Raw genomic sequence first — 24,510 nt, forward strand, 5'->3', positions numbered from 1 at the left:
AATGATTCTATTCAAAATAGTATCAAAAAGAATACTTATAAATAATTCTAAAAAATAAGTAAAATACTTATACATTGAAAAGTACAAAACATTACTGAAAAAACTGAAGAATATCTAAATAAATGGAGAGACAGTCCATGCTATGGACTGTAATGGTTAATATTGTTAGGACAGCCATTCTCATCAAATTTATCTATAGATTTAATGCAATTTCTATTAAATTCCAGAAGACTTTTCACAAAAACTGATAAGCAGATACTAAAGTGTACATGGTAAAGCAAGTATACATAGTAGGAAAAAAAAAAGAACAAAGTTAGAGGATTTACAGTGCCCAATTTCAGAACTTATGAAAATTGATAGTGTGGTCCCGGCATAAGATAGACTTATTGATCAATGAATGTGAATTAACAGTCCAGAAATAAGCCATGGCATTTATGGTCAATTGATTTTTGACAAAAGTTCTGAGATGATTTTATGGTATAAGAATGATGTTTTAAGCAAATGATGCTGGGTTAACTGTCCACATGTAAAAATCTAAATTTAAAATCATACTATACTTAAAGAACTAACAGGAAAATATATCATAGTCCTAACTGTCAGAGCTAAAGTTATAACTCTTCTAGAAGAAAACAAAGGAAAAAGTTTTCATTACCTTGGACTAGGAAAGGGGTATGTGGATACAATACCAAAAACATGATCCACTAATGGGGGAAAAAGATAAACTGAATGTCATCAGATTTTTTTTTTTTGAAAATTGAGCTTCAAAAGATACTACTAAACAAGTGAAAAGATAAGCTACACATTGAAAAAAAATTGCAAATCAAATGGTATGATGACTGACATTCAATACACACAGTGACCAATTACAATTCAATAATAAAAAGTAAAACAACTCGATTTAAAATTTGGCAAAAGATTTGACTAGACCTTTCACTACACATAAAATACAAGTGTCTCAAGCTCAGAAAAAGATGGTCAACTTTGAGGGGTGGCCAACATGGTAGAGTAGCAAGACCCTGAGCTCGCCTCCTCTCATTGGCACACCAAAATCACAACTATTCACAGAGCAACTCTCTTTGAGAATGAAAGGAAGACTAGTAGAAAAGACACAGAGAAGGAACCATCCTTATATGTGGAATGTAAAAAAGTAATACAAATGAATGTCTATATAAAACAGAAACAGACTCAAAGATGCAGAAAACAAGGTAGTGTTTATCAAAGGGGAAGAGGAAAGGGAAGAGGGGAAAATTAGGATTATGGGATTAAGATTATATAAACTGCTCTGTATAAAATAGATAGCAATAAAGATATATTTAGTATAACACAGGGAATTACAGCCATTATTCTGTAATAACTTTTAATGGAATATAATATATAAAATATTGAATCACGATGCTGTATACCTGAAACTCATGTAATACTGTAAGTCAACAATATTTCAATAAAAAATAAAAATAATAAAAACAAAAACTCTCAAAAGAACAAAACAAAACAAAAACAGCAAAAAACTCAGGGAATAACTATAACTCCCCTCCCCCACTAGCATGGCTACCAGTAAAATCACAGACAATTGCAAGTGTTGACATGAGTACTGGGAAACTAAAACTGCCATGCCTTGCTGTGGGAAAATCAAATGGTTCGACCATATTGGAAAACAGTGTGGACGTGCCTTAAAAATGTGAACACAAAGCTACCATTCACCCAGCTATTCCATTCCTACATACCTATCCAAGTATGTCTACGCAAAACCTTGTATACAAATATTAATAGCAGCATTATTCAAAATGCACAAATATTAAACAATGGAAATGTCCATCAAGTTGTGAACAAATACACAATGTGTGGTATATCCATACAATGAAATATTATTCAGCAATAAAGAAAACAATCTACTGATACATTCTACAACATGGATGAAGATCAAAAACATTTTGCTAAGTGTGAGGAGCCAGACGCAAAAGACTATGCATTGTATGACTCCATTCATATGAAACGCCAAGAAAAGGCAAATTTATAGAAATATTAACCTTAATGTTTGCCTGGGGCTGGATGTGGGAACAGGAATCAACCGTATTCAGGCATAGAGCATTTCATGGTGTTGAAAATGTTCTAAAATGGGACTATGGTGATGGCTGCATGACCCTACAAATTTACTAAAAATCACTGAATTTTACACTTAAAAATGGATGAAATTTATGGTATGCAAATTATACCTGAATAAAGCTGTTAAAGAAATGAATGGAATAATCTTGGATGTTCCTTCTCCCTTCAAAAGGGTCTGTGCTTTAGTATTCAACTATGCACACATTTTAATACAAAAATGTGCTGATAAACCTATAGCATTATTGCACAAGGCAGGCTAAGAAACAATTGGGAGCTTTGTAATCCTCAACAGAATCTAGTTTTGCAATTACAGTCTCCACAGTAAAGGTCACTTGGAACTATGAAACTGAAATTTACAATGATATGTCTTAGTTAGCCAAACTTTACTCCAAGGCTCTGAGAATTCCTGGTTTTGTTCACAATTTGCTTAGTCACAACTGCCCTTAGACGGGGCAAGGAAATGGGGAGAGGAATACATTTATAATTTAGCATCAGAGGATGTGCACGTGCATTGTCCTTGGCTTCTGACTAGCTGCGTGATCTAGTGCTCCTTCTGTCTTTCATGTACTTATTCATTCATTCATAAGATATTTATTGAGTGACTACAGTGTTGCAGGTTAAAGTCTGAATGGTCCCTGGGCACTGGGAGCTCAGAATTGAGATGGGGGAGACAGATATTAACTGTTCAGCACCATTCAGTGAGGGGAGGGCAGAAGGAGGGACCTGGCCAGCAAAGGATTCTGAGAAGAGAGGTGGTAACAGGACAGGGTGAGAGTTAAAGGAGATAATGCATCTAGAAAGTTCTTTCTATAAAGTGCTTTTCATAAAAGTTGGCTGGAGCCAATACAATGGCTGCATGCATTACTATGATAGTGGTATCAAATTAGACCACAAAGATTTGCCTTGTGTTCCATTTGGACGTTTCTTCTCTGATTGAATTGCACTTAAATTGAACAAGGGTGGATTTTGAGTAGAAATTGAGGTGAAGAAATATATGTTGTGTAAAGAGTCCGTAACAATTCAACTGAAGAGTTCAAATTAAGTTTTAGCTATTATCAGATGAAGTCAAAAGAAACCTTAAAAAGGAGAAAACAGACAACCACCTGATGACGGCCGAAGTGCCATATCATCTTCTCTAGTATTTAAAAGAAGTGCAAGTAGCTTTAATTGAGCGTGTGGAGATATATTTAAATCAAAATGCAAAAGGCCTGACCCTCACATATTTTCTCTTAAATAATGAGTCTTCTTTTGTTCACAATACTGTGTATAAGCAACTCATGTGGTTCTATTTTATTTATTTCTTTTTTTGGCCATACCTGTGGCATATGGAAGTTCCTGGGTTAGGGGTCGAATTGGAGCTGCAGCTGCCAGCCTACGCCACAGCCACAGCAATGCTAAATCCGAGCCACATCTGTGACCTACCCCGCAGCTTATAGTGATGCTAGATCCCAAAATACTGAGTGAGGCCAGGGCTTGAACCCACATCCTCACAGACACTATGTTGGGCTCTTAACCCGCAGTGGGAACTCCTCTAATTTCAGTATATACCTAGAGCCTGACCATTTCCCTCATCTCCGCAGCTACTACCCTGCAGACTCTCATCATCTCCTGATTGGATTACTGCCATTACCTCCCAATTGGTCTTCCCACTTCCAGTCTTGCCCCCAACAATATCAAAAGAGTGATCCTTTTAAAACATGACCCAGATCATGACACCCCTGTACGCAAAGCACCCCCCATGGCGCCCACTGTACTTAGAGTAAAAGGCAACATCCATACAATGTCTCCAAGGCCCTCTGTTCTGAGGCCTCTTTGCTGTTCCTTGAACATCCAACACATGTTTCCATTTCAGGGCCTTTGAACTTGCTGCCCTTGATACCCGGAATGCTCTTCCCTCATATATATACAACTCTGGGAAGGCTTGCTTCTTCAACTCTGCTGGCAAAGTCCTTACATCATCTCCGTATTTAAAACAGCAACTCTTCCCCTCCCACTGCCAAAAAAAAAAAAAAAAGTAAACAAGGAGTTCCCTCTGTGGTTCAGTGGTAATGAACCTGACTAGCATCCATGAGGATGCGGGTTTGATCCCTGGCCTCATGCAGTGGGTTAAGGATCCAGCGTTGCTGTGAGCTGTGGTATAAGTCATAGACATGGTTCAGATCCTGAGTTGCCATGGCTGTGGTATAGGCTGGCAGCTACAGCTCTGATTTGACCCCTAGCCTGAGAACGCATGTGTGACCTTAAAAAACAAAAAAACAAAACAAAACAAAAAAAGCAAAAAAAAAAAAAAAAAACCCAGCCACCCAACCCCAATATGCCCATTACACTTTTATGCTTAATTTAATATTTCTCCATATCATTTATTACCATCATACTTACTGTATGCGTGTGTTTATTTGTGTGCACAGGCTCCTAAGAGGTTAAGTCATTTAAAGAGAGGATTGTAAGCACTGAAAATGTCAACCTTCCTTCAGGAAAAAGCAACTGGATAGGTGCGGGGCCAGTTAGCTGATATTTAGATAGATGGCCTTGATTTAGTGACCTTTACTAAGACAGCACTGTGCTAAAAAAGCAAGGTCAAGGTTTTAGTTCTGGCTTTACCACTCACTAGCTCTGTCCGACATGCTGAGCAAGTCACTTTACCTCTGGAACTTGTATCTAAAATGGGATAATTCTGGCCAATGCAATAAGGCACAAAACAAAAGAGATATACATTTTAGAGAGGAAAGCAATTTATCATCATTTGTAGATAATATGACTGTGACCTAATATATTGAAGAGAATCAAGTGAAAGACTTTTAAAATTAATAAAAGAATTCTGTAAAGTGGTTTGAGAGAAGAGAGAGATAAATAAACCGTACACCATGGAAAACAAGCTAGAAGATGGAAGGGAAAAAAATCCCTTTAAAATAGAGTCTTTTAAAAATAGCTAAGGGTGATAAGACTAAGAAATGCACAAGCCTAACATAAGGCAGGGGGGACTCTACTGAGTGATATAAAAGAATATCTCCAGCCCCTAGCACAGGGATTGGCAGAGTGGGTGTTAAATAATTATGATGAACTTGAGATGAATAAATGGAAAGAAAGGCTAAGGTCCTGGAGGAAAGCATCACATGTTGCAAAGATGTCGATTCTTGCCAAATTGATGTTTTTTTCTTTGGGAAAAAAGCACACAGCACAACACATGGGGTCAGTTAGGTGATAATTTGAAGCCCTAAAGATGTAGATGACCTCAACTTGGAAATTCTGACAATATCAGTGCAATTTTTTTTGTCTGTTTGTTTAAAACAGGAAATACAGTCAAGAACTTATTTTGAAACAAAAGAATGTGAGCGAAAAAACGCTACGAGACATTAGAGCATATTATGACCATGGGTACTGGAATATGATTAAAAGAAATAGGGAGAAGAGTTTCCACTGTGGCATGGCGGGTTAAGGATCCAGTGTTGTCTCTATTGCAGCACAGAATGGATCCCCAGCTCAGTGCAGAGGGTTAAGAATCCAGCATTGCTGCAGCTGTGGTGCAGGTTGCAGCTGTGGCTCAGATTCAGTTCCCAGCCTGGGAATTTCCATATGCTGTGGGTGTTGCCAAAAAAGAAAAAGCAATGGGAGAGAGGTATGTGTGTGTTTATGTGTGTTTGTGAATTTTATATGTAGAAATGGAAGCAATGCAAGTCAACAGAAAAGAGAAAATTGTATCAATAAATAATATTGGGAAAATTCCATACTTAGGAGGAAAAAAACTCCAAATTTAAGATTTCACCATATATGACAAACCACATTGTGTTCCACTAGCTCAAAATTTAATTTGTTTACTGAAAATGTGCAGGATGCCTGTGGCAGCCAAATGCAATGTGTGATTGTTTTTTGGGGGCGGGGGGAGGTGCTGTGCCTGCAGCATGTGAAGTTCCTAGGCCAGGGATTGACCTTGTGCCACAGCAGTAACCAGAGCCACAGCAGTGACAATGCTTGATCCTTAACTTGCTGAGCCACCAGGGACCTTCCTATGTGTGATTTTGATTGGATACTGGATTCCAAATTTCCTGAGTGTGATGATTGTATTGTAGATATGCAGAAGTCTGGCCTTTTATCTGAGAAGACACAAACTAGAAGTTTGGAAGAGTCATTATTACCACAACTAACATGGCAAGCATTTGGGAGATCAGTAAAAGAGAAATAAATTGACAAAATGTTTACAAGTGGTGAATCTGGAGGAAAGGTATAGAGATGTTTATTGTACTATTCTTGTAATAGTCTGCAGATTTGAAATTTGAAAAAATAATAACCTGGAGTAGAAAAACTCTTCCTAAACAATAGAACAAGTTGCAAAAGATAAAAGAAAAAAAGCAGTGTATGTGTAAACTTGAAATGTCTGAATATATGAATAAAAATAAAACAAAAAATTAGGAAAGCTAGTCCCAGAAAATATGACAGAAAAGAAAACAATATTTTAATATTTAAGAGATCATATTTGGTAGAGGATCAAAATGATAAGGGGCGGATTTCCTTAAGTGGCTCAGTGGAAATGAATCTGACTAGCATCCAGAGGATGCAGGTTCAATCCCTGGCCTTGCTCAGTGGATCAAAGGATCCAGCATTGTTGTGAGCTGTGGTGTAAGTCGCAGATGTGGCTCTGAATCCCACATTGCTGTGGCTGTGGTGTATGCCGGCAGCTATGGCTCCAATTCGACTCCTAGCCTGGGAACCTCCATGTGCTGTGGGTGAGGCCCTAAAAAGACAAAAAAAAAAAAAAAGACAAGGGGCATTCACAAAAATCAATAAAGTCTCTGTTTATGTAAAGGTATATACCGTATTATCTCTGTATAATGAGACAGAATTAGATATTATTTTTTCATTATTTTTTGGCCACTCTTGCAGCATGCAGGAGTTCCAGGGCCAGGGATTAAACTTGTGCCATAGCAGTGATCCAAGCCACACTAATGACAATACCAGATCCTTAGCTTATTAGACCACCAGGGAACTCCTAGGACTAGATATTGTTAAACCAAAATTCTAAACAAATAAAAACTTCCAACTGGGTAAAATGGAACTTTCCTAAATAACTCTCATATCAAATAGGAAATCAAAACCACAATTTCATACTCTTTAGAAGCTATTACAATGATAACAATGATGTTTAATGCTTGTGGGATAGGATAAAACCTGTTTTCAGAATCTGAAAAGCCTTTGTTTTTAAACAAAAAAGAATGACAATAAATTAATTAAGCATTCCATAAAAAGAAAATTAGAATAAACAACACTGGAGCCAGATGGCTTTTCCAATGATTCCTTTCAATCTTTCAAGAACTGATAATTCCCATATTACATAAGCAATTACCTAAGACAGAAAAAGAGGGAGAACATCTCAAATTGTTGCAAATTATTCTTCTAATATGCTATTAAATTGGTTCCCCATAAGCAGGTCATTTACCTCAGGTACACAAGATAGATTGAGTAATAGAAATTCTAGGAAAATAACACATAAATAAGTCCAAGTAGAAAACCAATATGATCATATGATTAGATGTCAGAAAGGCATTTGATAAAATTTAACATCCATTTTTGATTTTAAAAGCCACTAAATAAATGAGCAAATAGAGATATTTTTCATATCATGTTTAAAAATACCTATTTAAGAAGTTCCTGTTGTGGCACAGCGGAAATGAATCCAACTAGTATCTGTGAGGATGCAGGTTCAATCCCTGGCCTTGCTCAGTGGGTTAAGGATCCGGCAATGCCATGAGCTGTGGTATAGGTCACAGATGTGGCTCAGAACTGGAGTTGCTGTGGCTGTGGTGTAGGCTGGCAGCTACAGCTCCAATTTAACCCCTAACCTGAGAACGTCCATATGCCACAGGTATGGCCCTAAAAAGCAAATAATAATAATAATAATAAATAAAAATACCTATTTCAAACCTACCACTAACATCACACATAGGAGAAATATACTGGAGGATAAGTCTTGGAGGTTGAAGTAACGCAAAAAGGTCAACTATCAACATTATTTGGCAACATTGCTCAGAAAGCTCTACCCAATGCAATGAAACATAAAACCAAAATAAGAGCTATTATGACTGGAAAGGGGAATACAAAACTATCATTATTCACAGATGATTATTAGATGGGTAAGCCAGATATTAAAATTTAATTACAGACACTCACAAGAGGTTTCAGCAAATGGGATGGATAAACACACACACACACACACACACACACACACACAGAGTCTCCCTAAATACCAGCAGAACCCAATTAGCAAACATAATGGTGAAAATATAGCAGAAAATTCCACCAGATTAATTTTAGTAAGAAACGATTTTAACAAGATAGCTATGGATGTCATCTACATGGAAGAATCAAGGTAGTTTTCTTGAGAAATAGTGAAGATTTGAATGGATAGGCTTGCCCTCTTTCAGTGTGGAAAAGCTCATGTTCACATAACCATTTCAGATTAAGAAAGAGTTTTAAATCAAAACCAATTACGTTGGGCATTATTTAGGGAACACAACGAAGGGACTTTAAAATTCACAGGGAAACGGAACTGGGTGAAGATAGCTAAGAACAGTTGGATCAACAAAAATTATTAGGAGGACCAGACAGTAAAAACATTTTATAAAGCTATAATCAAAATGGGTGATGCAGACACAGTGATCAATAGAGAGACAGGTCTAAGGGAACAGTGGAGACAAACCAATGGGAATATAATAGGATACCCACAAACAAACATACGCAAATGCACCTAGGCAGCATTACGAGTCAGCAGTACTGCAAGAAGTATTTGATGAATGTGGAGAGAATGTGCTAACAATTTGGAGAAATAAAATAATACGTACTGATAAACATCATTAAAATGGTCATAGTTGTTGTGATATGGGGCAACTTCGTAGGTGAGGATCAAAATCATGCACAACATAATTTTTTAATTTGGTAAAGATAAATGAAAAAAAAACCCCACACTAAATGTTAATATTTTATGATGGATTAAAGACGACTTTTTTCTTTTTAAAATGTTCTCTATAATGTTTCTTATATTCACTACCTAAGTATCGTGATGAGAATCAAACATAACGAGAAACATGGAAGTACTTTGAAAATGACTGTTTAATGTAGTATATTACAACTGGCTCTTGTATGGTATTTGCGATAAACAGATTTTTTCAAGTGGGTGATACAGCATGATCCATGCCTAATACATCTCTGTCTTGCTGAGTAATGTTGACTTTTGAATTTTTAATAAACATACTCCACCCTCACCTAAATTCAGAAGTGTCATTTTCCAAGTTTATGCTGAAAACTATCATTTCAATTTAAGAATACAGTAATGTCTAAGGAAGAATTCATGAGCACCACTGCCCAGTAGCTCTATTAGCTAATTTAATAGCTCATTTAAACAAAACTTCAAAACTTTACGGACTTTAGTAATAAAGAGTGGCTAGGGCCGAACGTGTCAATTAACAACAGCTAGGAGAAGCAGAATGCTATAGGGCCTTACTACTCGCTGGTCTATGAACCATCAGCGCCTCATGACCTGGGAATGTGTTGAAATGCAGAAGCACAGGCCTCAGGCCAAATGTACTGAATCGGAATCTTCATTTTAAAATATTTCAGGTTAACATTTACACATTCAATTTTGAAAAGCCACAAAGTGAAAGCGTACACTTTGGGGAACTGAAAGTCTTCCTTTTTTATTTTGTTTTGTTTTGTTTTTTAATAAACATTCTGAAGCTTTTTATGTCCCTGACTGGAGAGCCAGGCTGTTTCCCTCACACCAGGCCTCCCCATCCTGCCTCCTTCCTCAGATGTCCCAGGAAGCAACCCCTTTACCCTCCTGCCAAGTTCTCAGTTGAAATGTCATTGTTGTTTTCTGAAGTCACTTTATGTTGTGAAAGGAGTAAAGAAAAAAAGTTGAACAAGGCTAGCTTCGATAGGAATTCACTCTCTAAACTTCACGATTAAAATCCATAGTGATGCTTTTACAGAGGAAGATGCCACAAGGGTGTTTTTAAAAGAGTAATCAATAGGGTGCCTGGGATGTCTCTACTTGCAACAAAGACATGTGCTTAAGGAAAGTGTCTGGCAAAAATCCTCTGCGCATTTTTTTATAAGACCATCTGAAATCAATTATCCTCAAAAAGCCCTCCTAAGTTCTAAAAAGGTAAAAGGAATGGTTATTAATTAACCATTAAATTAATTGTAATAACTGGCATATTAGTGCCAGATAAGGCAAATAAATGCTTTAGAAGACTTATAACACCAATTAAAATTTTTTTTCCAGTGGGAAAATGTAACCCACTGATGAGGTTATTTGCAGGAATACAGTGAGATGAAAAATTATTGCCATGCTTGGAGACCTGTAGGTGCCAGGTCTCCATCTAACAACACAATCACCTGTGAATTTCAGAGCCCTACTATGAATATCTCAATGTAGAGCTTGGAAATATGAACTTTGCCTAAGCTCACCAGATATTCTTAACATACGACAAAATTGAGAGACCCTCTTGTAGATGCTTTGCCCTGAATTTGTGATGTGAGTCAAAGAGGCCCTCTGACATAATATAAATCATCTAATTGAGCGGTTCTCGAAGTGTGATCTATGAACCCCTGAGAATCCCAAAAACCCTTTTAGTGATTTTGCAAGGTTGGAATGATTTTTATTTGCCTTTTCTACTCCATTGATATTTGTACTGAGTGCAAATGCAAGACTGGGTAAAACTGCTGGTGCCTTCACATGAATCAAGGCAGTGGCACCTAAATGTATTTGTCACCACATAAAAACTTGCCATAGATATCACTAATTATTAGAGAAAGGCGAATTAAAACTACAATGAGGTACCACCTCACACCAGTCAGAATGGCCATCATTAACAAGTCAACAAATAATAAATGCTGGAGAGGGTGTGGAGAAAAAGGAGCCCTTCTCCACTGTTGGTGGGAATGTAAATTGGTACAACCACTATGGAGAACAGTGTGGAGGTACCTCAGGAAAGTAAAAATAGAGCTACCATATGATCCAGAAATTCCACTGCTGGGCATATATCCAAACAAAACTTTCATTGAAAGGGATACATACACCCCTGTGTTCACAGCAGCACTATTCACAATAGCCAAGACATGGAAACAACCTAAATGTCCATCAACAGATGAATGGATTAAGAAGATGTGGTACATATATACAAAGAAATATTAATCAGCCATAAAAAAGACAAACTAATGCCATTTGCAGCAACATGGAAGGATCTAGAGACTCTCATATTAAGGGAACGAAGCCAGAAACAAAAAGCCAAATACCATATGATCACTTATTTGTGGAATCTAAAATATGGAATAGATGATCCTATCTAAAAATAATGAACAATGAAACAAAAAACAGAAACAGATCATGGCCAAGAAGAGAAGACTTGGAGTTCCCAAGGGGGAAAGGGGAGGGAGTGGGATGGATGGGCACTTTGGGATTTTTTTGGATGCAAACTGTTATATTTGGAATGGATGGGCAAAAGAATCCTACTGTATAGCACAGGGAAATGTGTGTGATTGGGTCACTTTGTTTTACAACAGATCTTGATGAAACATTGTAAATCAACTATACTTTAATAATAAGTAGAAGAGAAAAAAGAAAAATCATAATTTAAGGTATTATTAAAAAAAAACTTCCCGTAGGAAACAAAAATGCCAGTTTTACTTAAAAAAGTCCTTGATGAAGCAACAAAAATGTTGATTTCAACACTTGAGTACATCTTTTTAATATTCAAGTGACAAAACAGGAAATATGCCTAAAGCATGTCTCCTACTTACTGAAGTACTATGTTTCTTAAGGAAAAAAATCATTTAAGTGATTGTTTGAGTTGCATGCTAAACTAGCCACATTTTCAATAAAGCACCATTTTTTTGTTTTTTGATTTTAATGAAAGAGTAACTGACAAATTGTGGTTATTAACATTTGGATATTTGATAAACATCTTCTCCAAAATAAGTGAAGCTTGCAACTTTTATGGAAACTGGTGATATTTATTCATGCTGGAGCTTTCAAGTGAAAAAATTATAATTTGGAAAACTTGTTATTTGTCACTATGAACTTGACAGGTTCCCAAAATGTAAATGCTTTACTGATGAGAGTTGGTGGTGATATTAGTAAATATAATATTTTGATGTTGTATAATGAAATGTGTCAACATTTGAAAAATTTTTACAATTCAGTGATTTTTTTTTTCCAATGGCCAATGCATAATGTTAGAAAATAAAGGATAAAATGGCAAGGATAAAATCAAGGGTAAAATATCCATTCAAAGGGAAATATAAATTGATACATAACAGATTTGAGAATCCACTTATTTTCTATAAGCCAGACATTAAATATATTAAAAATATTTGCAAAAAATGTGTAATAATACACCTCTTCTCCCTCATTTGATTGCTTCATAAAATATAAATATATTGTTTATATTAATGTACTGGGTTTACTATTATTTTAAAGCACAAGTGCTGGAGGGGTCGTGGAGAAAAAGGAACCCTCCTGCACTGTTGGTGGGAATGTAAACTGGTACAGCCACTATGGAGAACAGTTTGGAGATACTTTAGAAATCTATACATAGAACTACCATACGACCCAGCAATCCCACTCTTGGGCATATATCTGGACAAAACTTTCCTTAAAAAAGACACATGCACCTGCATTTTCATTGCAGCACTATTCACAATAGCCAAGACATGGAAACAACCCAAATGTCCATCGACAGAGGATTGGATTAGGAAGATGTGGTATATATACACAATGGAATACTACTCAGACACAAAAAAAGAATGACATAATGCCATTAGCAGCAACTGGATGGAACTAGAGACTCTCATACGGAGTGAAATAAGTCAGAAAGAGGAAGACAAATACCGTATGATATCACTTATAACTGGAATCTAATATACAGCACAAATGAACATTTCCACAGAAAAGAAAATCATGGACTTGGAGAATAGACTTGTGGCTGCCCAGGGGGAGAGGGGAGGAGTGGGAGGGATTGGGAGCTTGGGGTTAATGGATGCAAACTATTGCTCTTGGAATGGATTTACAATGAGATCATGCTGTGTAGCAATGAGAACTATGTCTAGACACTTACATGGTAACACAACAATAGGAGGAAAAAGAATGTATACATGTATGTGTAACTTGGTCCCCATGCTGTATAGCAGAAAAAAATGAATAAATATAAAAACAATGACAACAACAACAAAAAACTCCAATATGTTTACAATGTAGCTTTAATTTCTAACAGAACATACTGCTATTGATAGACAAAAACCCATAGGAACAAAAGCTCTTTGGGATCTTAATTATTTTTTAATAATGTAAAGGGGTCTTGAGGCCAAAACAATTGAGACTCTCTGATCTAATCATATATTTTCAAAAAATAAAAATAAAAGGCCCATCAAGATCCTCATAGGTCAGTGTACCTCAGTCTTGGCACTCCTGGCATTTTGGCTGGATAATCTTTATTGTAGAGGGTGACCTGTACATTATAGGATGTTTAGCAGAATCGTTGGCCTCTACTCACTAACTAGATGCCAGGAGCATCCCCCACCCCCAAATGGTAACTACCCAAATATCTCCAGACATTGCCTTTGGGAGACAAATTAACTCTCCTTGAGAACCACTGATACTGCCATAGGTATATCGGAAAAAGAATGTTAAAAAGGAAACTCACACACACAAAAAAGAAATGTCCCACTTCCTCCCCCTCCCATCAGGCAGCCACAAGTCTTTTCTCCAAGTCCATGCCTGATGGGAGGGGGAGGAAGTGGGAGGGATCGGGAGCTTGGGCTTATCAGACACAACTTAGAATAAATTTACAAGGAGATCCTGCTGAATAGCATTGAGAACTTTGTCTAGATGCTCATGTTGCAACAGAACAAAGGGTGGGGGAAAAAATGTAATTGTGATGTATACATGTAAGGATAACCTAACCCCCTTGCTGTACAGTGGGAAAATAAAAAAATTATATATATATAAAAAAGAAATGTCAACAGTATAAAAACACATGGGAAAAAAATTCTGTCTTGCCAATACACCAAGAACTGCAAATCAAAATGATAATATGCTCCCATTTAAAACCCATTACAGGATAAAAGTACATATAAATTATAACATGTCATCTTGGTGAACTTGTGGTAGAACTGGTAGGATTATATAATTCTAGCAGCTTTGTAAATTGATTCATCAAACTGGGGAAATAATTTGGCAATGGCTTTCAAGATTCATAAACATTTTCATAACCTGGAAGGAGAAAAAGCACAGATTCTAAAATCTGCATCAAATTTGAATTTTGGCTCTGAATCTTACTAGTTGTAGGACCTTCCTTTAAATATTTAAATAATATTGGAAACCTGAAGACAATAATAATGTCTCCATAAATTATTATTGTGAGAACTGGATTAGATAATAATATAAGTGAACTTCTAGTTAAAAGTGGAAGATTTAATGTATTCCATTTACCTCCTCTCTCTCCTGAGATCCCACTGACATGACAGTAAAAGATGAAAAAGCATATAAATCCATAAGGGGAAGAAAAAAAAAAAAAGAACAAGAGGGGCCCTCAGTGGATGAGGGGTTTCAACAAAATTTTGAAAGACTGCAAATGGTCATAAGAAAGGTACCCTTCCTGGCAAGATAAAGAAAGCCAAATTATAAAGAAATGTGAATAAGAATGGAGTGATTTGTCCAATGGATTTCAAGTGAGATTCTCCGAGCAGTAAAATATGGAAAGTGTGAAAGTGAAATGTGGGGCTGAAAACAGGGGTATTGTTCAAAATTCTATACATGAAACCATCAAACCCTTGCAAGTGGACTTCCAAGTATCTATCCCTTACCCCTCAGGTGGGAAACAGGAGGTTTCATCTCTGGAGAGTGCTCATGTCTTTCCCCCACCCCACCCCACACTCCCCAAAATCCCCAAAATACAGTACTTCCAGTCAACCTTTACAACAGCATACTTTGAGACATGGATTACGAAGCGTCACATGTTAGGTGAGAATGCTCCAGTATGAAAGAGGGTAGTCAATTCAAATGGGAAAAGGATGACTCCAGAAGAAACATAGATAAGATAGGAGTCAGCAAAGCCTTTCCCTCTTTGCAAATTAAAACAATGTCCTCAGAAAAGAAATGATTGTTCCTATAAACAAGAAGTGATGCTTTGAGAAAAATAAAATCAGAGAACGGTATAGAGATTTTCTTAAAAGGGAAAATCATGATTGCTGAAATTTAAAGTGAATGCTAGATGAGGTTGATATTTTTCTAGAAAATAGAAGAAAATGACCAAAACAAACAAACAACCAAACAAACAAAAAAAAAAACACCCAACAAAATAAAACGAGGGATTTAATAGTAAATCTGAAATGGCAGCACTCTATTGGAAGAAAGATGTATTAATATTATAATAAAGGTACTGCCTCAATAAAACAGGATAATTGTACATTCTGTGAATTTTAGAAAACACACTGTAAAAAATAGGAAGAATAATGAGAGGTAGCATAGCATAGCGGTTAAGAGTCAGATTGTAGAGCCAGACTGTCATGTTCAAATCCAAGATCAGGAATGTATTAGCTGCACGATCTTGGGCAATTTACTTAACCTTTCAGTACTTCATTTTCCCATTTAAAACAGGTATACTATTTGTTGTTACTTCATAAGGTTTTGGTGAAAATTAACTGAGATATTATAGGTAATGGATATAAAATAGTGTCTAGCACACAGTAAGTTTTAAGTTCATTATACAATACTACAATAAAAATAGTAAATCACTTGGCACTGAAGGGGCTTACTTCTATAGAATTATAAAATTAGCTATCATGTATTTATTTAACTAAAACTAGTGGTATAACAACATTGGGAAGCTAGATGATTCAAGACAGTCAAATTCTCACTCATAATAGCAGGAAGTAAATAGATAATGCCTGTAATCAATAACTTTAAAATAGCACATTATGCAGTGACATTGCCAATTCCCAGAAGAAATGGCAAAGAATTAAAATGCAATTTCCTCTGGGGCACAGGACTGGGGGGTTGAAAAATGTGGGGCAGAGAATGGTTTGACTATTTGATTTGCCAACTATGTGCACTTGTTACTTTGAGATTTTTTTTTAATTAAAGAATGAAAAAGGTTAATATATATGAATTGGCTGTCAGTGCCTGGCATATAAGAGTAGGCACTCAATACATTTTAGGTCCATTTTATTCATTTCAATAATTTCACTCCTGGGGATTTTTTTTTTTTTTCCTATTTAAAGAGACAATTCCAAAAGAAAAGCATGAATACATATATTTACTGCTGGGTTATTTATGACAACAAATAACTGCAAATGACCCAAATTTTCAACCACATAGGAATGGCTAAGAATTATGCAAAAGCCTCCTGGAATGCTATAAACCAAGAGCATAAGTTTAATGCTTCAGATGGCTGTGGATTGGCTAAAACCTACCTATGCAAATACAGACACACAGACACAGACACACACACTCAGAGTAAGTAAGTGTTTAGACTAGGAAACAGAAACCAGAGAAAACCAAGATACCTGGACAGAGGAGATGGACATAAAGCATGTCTTACTTCGACTGGCCCCTAAAGTCCCTAATGGCGGGGGCTCAGTTACCTGGGTCCTTATGCAAGGGGAGTTCCTTCCAAAAACCAATGAACATCTTTTTAAAGCTGTGGCCTTTTATACTTAGAATTCGCATCACTATTCCAGAAACATGCATACTAACCATCTATACCATCAATAGCAGTTATTACAAATACTTAGGGGCTCCCTTCCTTATGCTACAATTAGACTCAACCTTGGTCACTTTGTGACTCACCTGGAAGTTATCCTCAACAGCAGCTCAGACTCCAGCTCTGCAATGCTTAGAAAAACCATTGGTCATAAAAAAATATTGATGAAAACTATGTAACGACAACCAAAAAAATGGACAATGCAATGCGTGAATCTTCCTCAGAGCCTGCAGACAAGGCCTATGGCTCCCAAAGCTAATAGGAGCTGGGTAGGCCAACTTCTCTGGATCTCATTTTCTCACCTGAGAAATGGGGATCACTTCTTTCTACTACAGTGTGATGCTGGGGGTATACAATAAAATGATACTTGGGAAGTCGCCAGTTACAGGTTCTGATCCAGGGTAGGAGCTCAACAAAGTCAGTCGGATGTGCCTTAGGCTACCTGGGACCACTCCTTCGAACTGTGCTTCTCAAACTCTAGCATGTGTCAGAATCTTCTGGTAGCCTTGTTAAAACACAGAGGGATAGGCTCCACCCCCCGAGTTCCTGAGGTCAGGGGGTGGAGCCTGAGCGTTTGCATTTCTACCAAAGTCCCAGATAACACCATCGGTTTAGGACCAAATTTTGAGAACGACTGTCTTGGCGGCATAACATTTACTAAAACCAACTGGGATCAATGTTGAGACTTTGGAAAGGGAAGAGAAAGGCAAGTGGAAAAAGTTTGCTAAGGGCTCCTCACCTGTCCTTGATCTTGATGCCCACTAGGTGGACCCTGGTTTGTCGATCTCACCAGTTCTACCTCTTCCCCAAGTTCCCTCCCAACATCCTCCCTCTGAACTATGCCTCCCCTGCCAACTTTCTGAACCGAACGATTACAGCAGCCTGTCCCATTTGCCTGCAGCCTATGTGCTGATGCAAGAGGCTACCTTTTTAGGTTCCAAGAAATTACACATTCGTTATGGAGGAAATTAACACCTCAAAGCAAACTATAATTAGGAATTCTTCAATTCAGTTTATGCTTTTTCAATTAGGCACTCTATAATTTTAATCATGGGAGCATTAACATGTTTCTGTAATTTATATACCTGTGGTATAATTAAGCCTGGGAAACACATTGCTCTAATCCTGAATGGAAGTGATTGTTTCCCCTCACACTTGCGGTATTACAGGTCTCCGATGGAGAGAGAGAGATGGTGACAGTTTCAAAGGAGCCATTTATGCATCACAGAGGCCAATGAGAGAGCCTTGGCTTTAGGAATGTGAAGGCTGTTTAGACCACGTGAGGCCTTTTCAACATCTGGCTCATGTGTAGGCATCTGCATCCCAAAGCTTCAACTCCTATTGTGACTTTGAAAACATTCTCACCATTGGAAACTGCTGTGGACAACTATTCTTGGAAACTAATTTCAATTAAGCAGGAACAGGGTGTCCTGGCAGGGGAGACGGTATCTGAAAGCTGTGGGAAGCAGATGGCTTTGAATTGAAGAAACCTAACAATAGGCTGAAACTTAACCTGGATTGGGACCAAACTTTTTTTCCCCACTGATTCCTCTTCCCCTTTTCCTGAACCCTCCTCTCTCACAATTTCAGCTCTGCCTTTTAGCTACAAAGCGGGGCTTGAATCCTATGCACAAGGTAGTTCTCTTGGGATGCTGAGCAGTTCTGCAAATTCAAGGAATTCAGAGGCATGCGGAAAAGTTTTTGTGCTTATTCAGACTGAACCTCTGAACTTTGTGAAGGTTAAAAAACCTTCATTTCCCCCCCCTTCTTCCTACTCTCCCCACAATAGCAAATTCAGATTTGCTGACTGCAATAAAAAGAAAAAGAACATAATCAAAACTGGCCCGGGGGGACAATGCATACAGATTCCAACCTAGCAGAGTGACGCACCCATATTGCTGCTGCATCCTGGCACTCAATAATATTTTGTCTGATCTAAGAAAATATGGAACTTTTTATAGAGTGAAAGTTGGAAATGGATTTGTTTCTCCGAGACTGCTCTAGCCTTCTGTAAAAGAACACAGATTTGTTCAGATACTGATGCTCAGTCTCACCCCACAATCCATCTTCTACCCTAAGCCCCAATCCCTGCACAGAAGTGATGTATTCAGATACGTTCTCAGCATGGAACAAAACAACGTGTATTTCAGACACCAGTCATGGTCATCATCATCAGAAAACAGGGGTGTGTTTTCGGCACTCGTGTGGACAGGGATAGAGAAGTAAGCTGGCAGAAAACTTAATTCAGATCTTATAAGCTAAAACTGCTTATCTTCAGGCTGAAACATACACCCAAAGAGACAAAAGCTGTAAAAACAAGGGAAACTCTGCAGTAAAATGCAAAACAATTGCTCCCCCCAATCATGAAAAGGAAGAAATACTGGCACCACGGAAGAAAGTATTTGGTTTCCTGTACAGGCTCTTTTCTCCAAACCCAAGGCTATCTTAGGCTAAACCAGTGGTATTCAAGTTGTGATTTGAGCCCAACCAGCAAGATCATCATCTGCTCAAAATGCAGATCTTGGAGTTTCCACTGTGGTGCAGTAGGTTAATGATCCAGCATTGCCTCTCTGATGGCGTAGGTTTGATCCCTGGCCTGGTGCAATGGGTTAAGGATCTGGTGTCGTTGAAGCTGTGACATAGACCACAGCAGTGGTGGCTCGGATTTGATCCCTGGCCTGGGAACTTCCATATGCCTTAGATATGGTCAAAAAGAAAAAAAAATTAAATAAATAAAATGCAGATTCTCAGGCCCAATTTCATTATCCCGAGGCATGGGTAGGGATCTACATATTTCCTAGCTCTCCAGGTGATTCTGATATTCAATAAAGTTTGAAAACTCTGAGGTTAAAGCATTTCTGAGAATTTCTTCCCAGCAAAGGGGAGGCAATGGAATTTGGGAAGTCTGGTTCAGTTGGTCAGGGTCTCAGCAGCAAGTCAGCCCAGTCAAAGGTCCTTTTTACCAGCCTTCCCAGAGTCTAGAGCAATGCAGTCCAAGAGAAACTTCTGTGCTAATGGAAGCGCTCTTCATTATGGTAACCACTGGTCACATCTGGCTATTGAGCACTTGAAATGTGGACAGTGCAACTAATGAACTGACATTTTAATTTAGTTCAATTCTAATTAATTTAATTTTAAGTAGCCTCAGGTAGCTCTGGCTATCGTATAGGTCTGTGGAGGTCTGAAGTCTTGCCCTTGACTCCTTCTTATGCTACTGGGGCTGCTAGCCCTTGCCCTGGCCATGAATAGTTACTTTATACCTTTATCATCTTTATTAACTGCTTAGTGAGCCTCCATTCAAGTGGAAATGCACTAAACAGCAAATCCCAAGCAACTATAGCCAGGCAAGAAAAAGATGGGTTGGGGTTGCACTCGGAAAGGAGGTAAGCACAAATTTCTTCTGCCTAAGGTTGGAGATTCTAACCCTCAAGTTGTTCTATCCCTACTACAAAGCCAGGGCCTTCAGGATCGTCTCTCTCAAAACTGCAGAGAGGAGGCACTTTGGAGCAGCCACAGGCAGCTGAAGCGAGCATTGTGCAGAATGCTTTCTGGATGAGAGGAGGCCTCCTTGGATTCTCACATGGTTCACACACTAGCGCAGAAGAACATCGATAGATCAGGCCATAGAGATGCACTTGATGGAGGCCGACTTGAAAGTCTGACCTTTGGGTGGTGGCAGAGAGAGAAACTGAGAGCCATCAGTAATCAGCTGTGCAAGATCTAAAACAGAGCAGTGACGCCAACTGTCACAGGACCCAGGAGAGTGTGAGAAGTTCGGCTCAGCAGAATACATGCTGCCGAAAAAGTGAGATCCAGGATCCGTATCATGCAGAATTAGTGTGGCGCTTGTGTTGGGTTTCACCAGTTCCCCAGGGTGGGAGCTTAGTATTCTAAGAACTACACCTACTTAGCCAGCCCTTCTGTCCATATCCTGACCTTCTTTAAAATACTTGGCTTCACCTTGAATCCACTATCATCTGTCTACCATCACTGCCGACACAGTCATACCCAGAGCCACATTCCTCCCAGAGCAAGGTTCCATTACTGGACCTCTGATCACTTATTCTCTAGAGATCACCTCCTATCTTCCCAGCCTCTCCCAGCTTTGTACCCTCTGCACAGTTTCTTCGACAGCGCTGAGGTTGACTGGCCTGAGTATCACTGTTATTTATGCATCCACCTCCTTAGACCTTTTAAATCAAGCTTGGACCATACAGTCCATTCTGAAGCACTTTTGTTGATACAGTCATCTTCCTTTTCCCAGGATCCTGGCTCAAGTTGTGTGCCTTTCTTCTTTTCTACTGAAAGAACTGCGTGGAGCATTTAGAGGAAGTTAATTCACTCCAAGTCAACCATCTCTTTTATTTAAATTATTCTTCCTTTGGCTTTCATGCTTTAACTCTGTCCCAGTTTTTCCTCTCCCTCTGAGGCCAGTCCTTCTCCATCCCCCATGTGGTTCCCTGATAGAGTTTCACAGAGCTCTGTCTTACTCCTCATCTCTTACCATCCCCACTTTCCTGGATAAGCTCATCCACCCCGCCCATGCTTCAAATACCACCTGGATGTAGTGCTTCCCAATTCTAAACCCTCCTGCTCTGATGCCTCCAGGTTTTTGGAATTTAAATAGTTCCTCTGGTAGGAGGTGAGCATGACAACGACCACACTCTCCTTTCCCTCATGCCAGTGACAGTCTCGTCTCCATCTCTCCAGATGGCAGGCGGTCCAAAATAGAACACTCCTTCGTTCTCCATGTTCCAGCAACTGCTCCTGCTCCATTTAAAATACTCCTCCTGAAACACCTGTTTTTCCTCCTTGGTTTGAGCCTAAGGAATATGATCTAGGGCCCTTTAACACCAGAGCTAATTCTTGGTGAGCTGGGTTGTTCCGGGGGGCTTACGAAAAAAAAGCCACAGTGCAATTAAGATGCACTGAGGTGACGGCAAATCCACCTAAATTATCTGGGTTTCACTCTTCTTTTGTTTTTCTGAATGATCTTTCTGATTGCAGCTCTGTGCTACCCTCAGAGTCTCCCTGGTAATTTCACTAGGAGTAGTTTTAAGTCTTTTTAATCATAGGTACCGAGTCACCATATTTAGAGCCTGGGACAGCCCCATCGGAAATAGCTCTGCAGTCGCATTTACCCACTGTTTCCTTATTTCTGGTTGCCTCTTCTTGTATCTGGCTCCTCCTCTTTCCCAGTCTGGTGTGATGAAACCCCAGCAAGCTGTGAGACTTGGAAACAAGGGGTATTACCTGCAGAGCTAAATCTCGTGGCTTCTTTGGGAGGGGTTCTTTCCCATGCCTCCACACCAGCGTGGGACACACAGCAGTCCCCGTCTCCAGCCCCAGCAGAGGCCGCCCAGAGGGCTGGGGAACACAGTGAAACAAATGATGTTTACAGAAAGTGTCGGAATGTATCTGCAGCTTCCCATCTCCACCAACGTGGACAGGGACTCCTGAATTCCCCAGGCTGCCCCATGTTAATAAATCCTCTGCATTTTCATTTCTCCTCCATAATTGGACACCATCATATGCTGATATCTGAGAATCAGATGGTAATGTTGCCAGTTGTGCTCAACACAGCTCCATAGACCGGCAAAACCCTACTGTGGTGTTTCACGTGCTCCCACTTGGGGCTTCACAGTTATTAAAGGAATCCTAGAGGAAATTTGGATGTTGTTTCCTTTATTTCCCAATAAAGTTTCTTCTTTCTTTAAAAGCTGGCTGGATCTCCAGTTTGTACTGTAGCTCATCACTCTGTATTTCAGAACCTATAGTCTTAATTAACTGCACCCTTCAAAGGCACCTGGACAGGGGATTATGATCAGGGAGTGAGGAGAACTTGCAATGACCTTGAGAGTCTTTCACCATGGTACAGTGTCTCCTAGGATTCAGCGCGTCACACCCCTGGCTCTCCAAGCTAGGGCTGTACCCTCTGTGCTCTGTGTCTCAAGCAGCCCATGAAAACAAGCCTCAAGTCCTAACCGACCTTGAGAGAGATCCCCTGGAGTTGCCCAGGGCTCTCCTGGAGCATGCATCAGGTCCCAGCCTGTCCTTGCCCAGTTGATTTCTGACTGCCCCATCCACTTCCTAGACCAGCTTTACCGCCTCTCCTGGATTAAGTATCCTCGTGGACCTTTCCTTCCCTCAGTCTTCCTTGGCTTAGACAATGGCACCACAATCCGTCCCACTAACCAATCCAGAGACCTGGGAGCCACCCTGAACAGTGTCTCGTCCCTCACAGCCGCCTCCCTGACCCTGCAGAGAAGTCATAGCCAAGGCTCACGCCTTCTACCTCCTCAACTACACTATCTACGTCACCTTCATTTCTCATCTGGACAACTGTGACTGGTCCCAACTCGTTTCTCAGAACCACTCTTTTCCTCTCTGATCTGATCTCCACATTGATGCCAGAAAGACCTTTTTAAAAAGTAAGATGGATCATACCTGCTTAAAATCCTTTTCCTGATGCCTCATTGCTCTTCGTATAAAACTCCTGGCTTCAGTAATGATAAAGCCCAGGGTTACCTGGCCCTTTCAGATCCAATCTCATCACCTGCTGTCCTCTCTTGCATTCTCTCCCTACTGCTGTCCTATTGGCTTCCTTTCAGTTTCTCCAACGTCATCTCTTGACTCCCCAGCCTGGGGCTGATCCTCTCTTACAGAAGAGAGATACAGAAGGAAGAAAAACCAGTAAAGTGTGCACTGCTGAGCTGGCGCCCATGGTAGGAACCCAGAACTCAGTACTACTGGGGATGTGTGAGGAACTGTGTGGCATGTGGCCCAGAATGGTCCTTTCAAAGGATGGGAGGCCAGGCCCGGCCTCCCATCTCCCATGGGCTGAGAATTCCCCGATAGCATTAAACTGTCTGCATTCCTGAGCTGCACCTGCTTGCATAGACTAAACCAGATCCACTGGGGCTTTGGAGAAAGAATTTGGGCAAAAAGGCAGAAAAAAAGGAGGGGTGCTGGTGCCGGAGATGGGATCCTATAGCAATGCATGGAACTATACACCTCAGCTCCTGCTGAAATCAGAAGTGGGGTGGCAGGTGGCATGGACTCCATAAGAATCATCTCTAACAGATCAGTCATCATCAGTGTCTGTGGCCCTGTTAGCTCAGAGCTAGATCTGCCATTAGGATCAGCAGGCTGTGGGCCTATTTTGCTTTTTTCTGGGTCTCCAGTGCTCAGCACAGTGTCTGGCATGTGGCTGTTTGCTGAAATTCAAACTGGATACTTATCGACTTGAGTTAGCTAATTGATAAACACATACATGCATGGACAGATAAAACTTGGATCATCTCCTAGGATCTGCTCTCATCTCTCCTGCTTGGTTTTGACTCTGTGTACCCACCTGCTCTGGTCCCAGTATTATACAGTCTCAGGTAAGGAAGCTCACGGGAGTCCCCATCCCCCTTTCTGAGGGGCCTTCTGATTTGTTTGGTTTTGATTTCACGACACCAAGTAGCATCTCCTCTGCATTGAGGGCACAGCTCTAGGCCCTTGTTTTGCTGACCTATCAACAGTTGAGACCTCCTGGCCCTGCCTGCTTGATATACAGTACACAGGCTCATCTACATATTTTTTTTTCTTTTTCTGTTTATCTTCCCTATAGACCTGCATGTTCAAATGCCACCCCCTAGTAATAGGACTC

The 24,510-nt window shown here is 39.5% G+C and overlaps 1 protein-coding gene across 14 annotated transcripts in view; it reads right to left on the reverse strand.

The window, feature by feature from the left end:
• The window catches only part of PTPRT (protein tyrosine phosphatase receptor type T), a 1,176,585-nt gene that overhangs the window by 255,589 nt on the left and 896,486 nt on the right, over positions 1-24,510 (reverse strand). The window lies entirely within an intron of this gene.

This window comes from Sus scrofa, chromosome 17, assembly GCF_054392235.1.
Source record: "Sus scrofa isolate SSC_HxYL_T2T_F1_AM1 chromosome 17, Sscrofa_HxYL_maternal_Yorkshire_Landrace_v2.0, whole genome shotgun sequence".
Taxonomy (NCBI): domain Eukaryota; kingdom Metazoa; phylum Chordata; class Mammalia; order Artiodactyla; family Suidae; genus Sus; species Sus scrofa.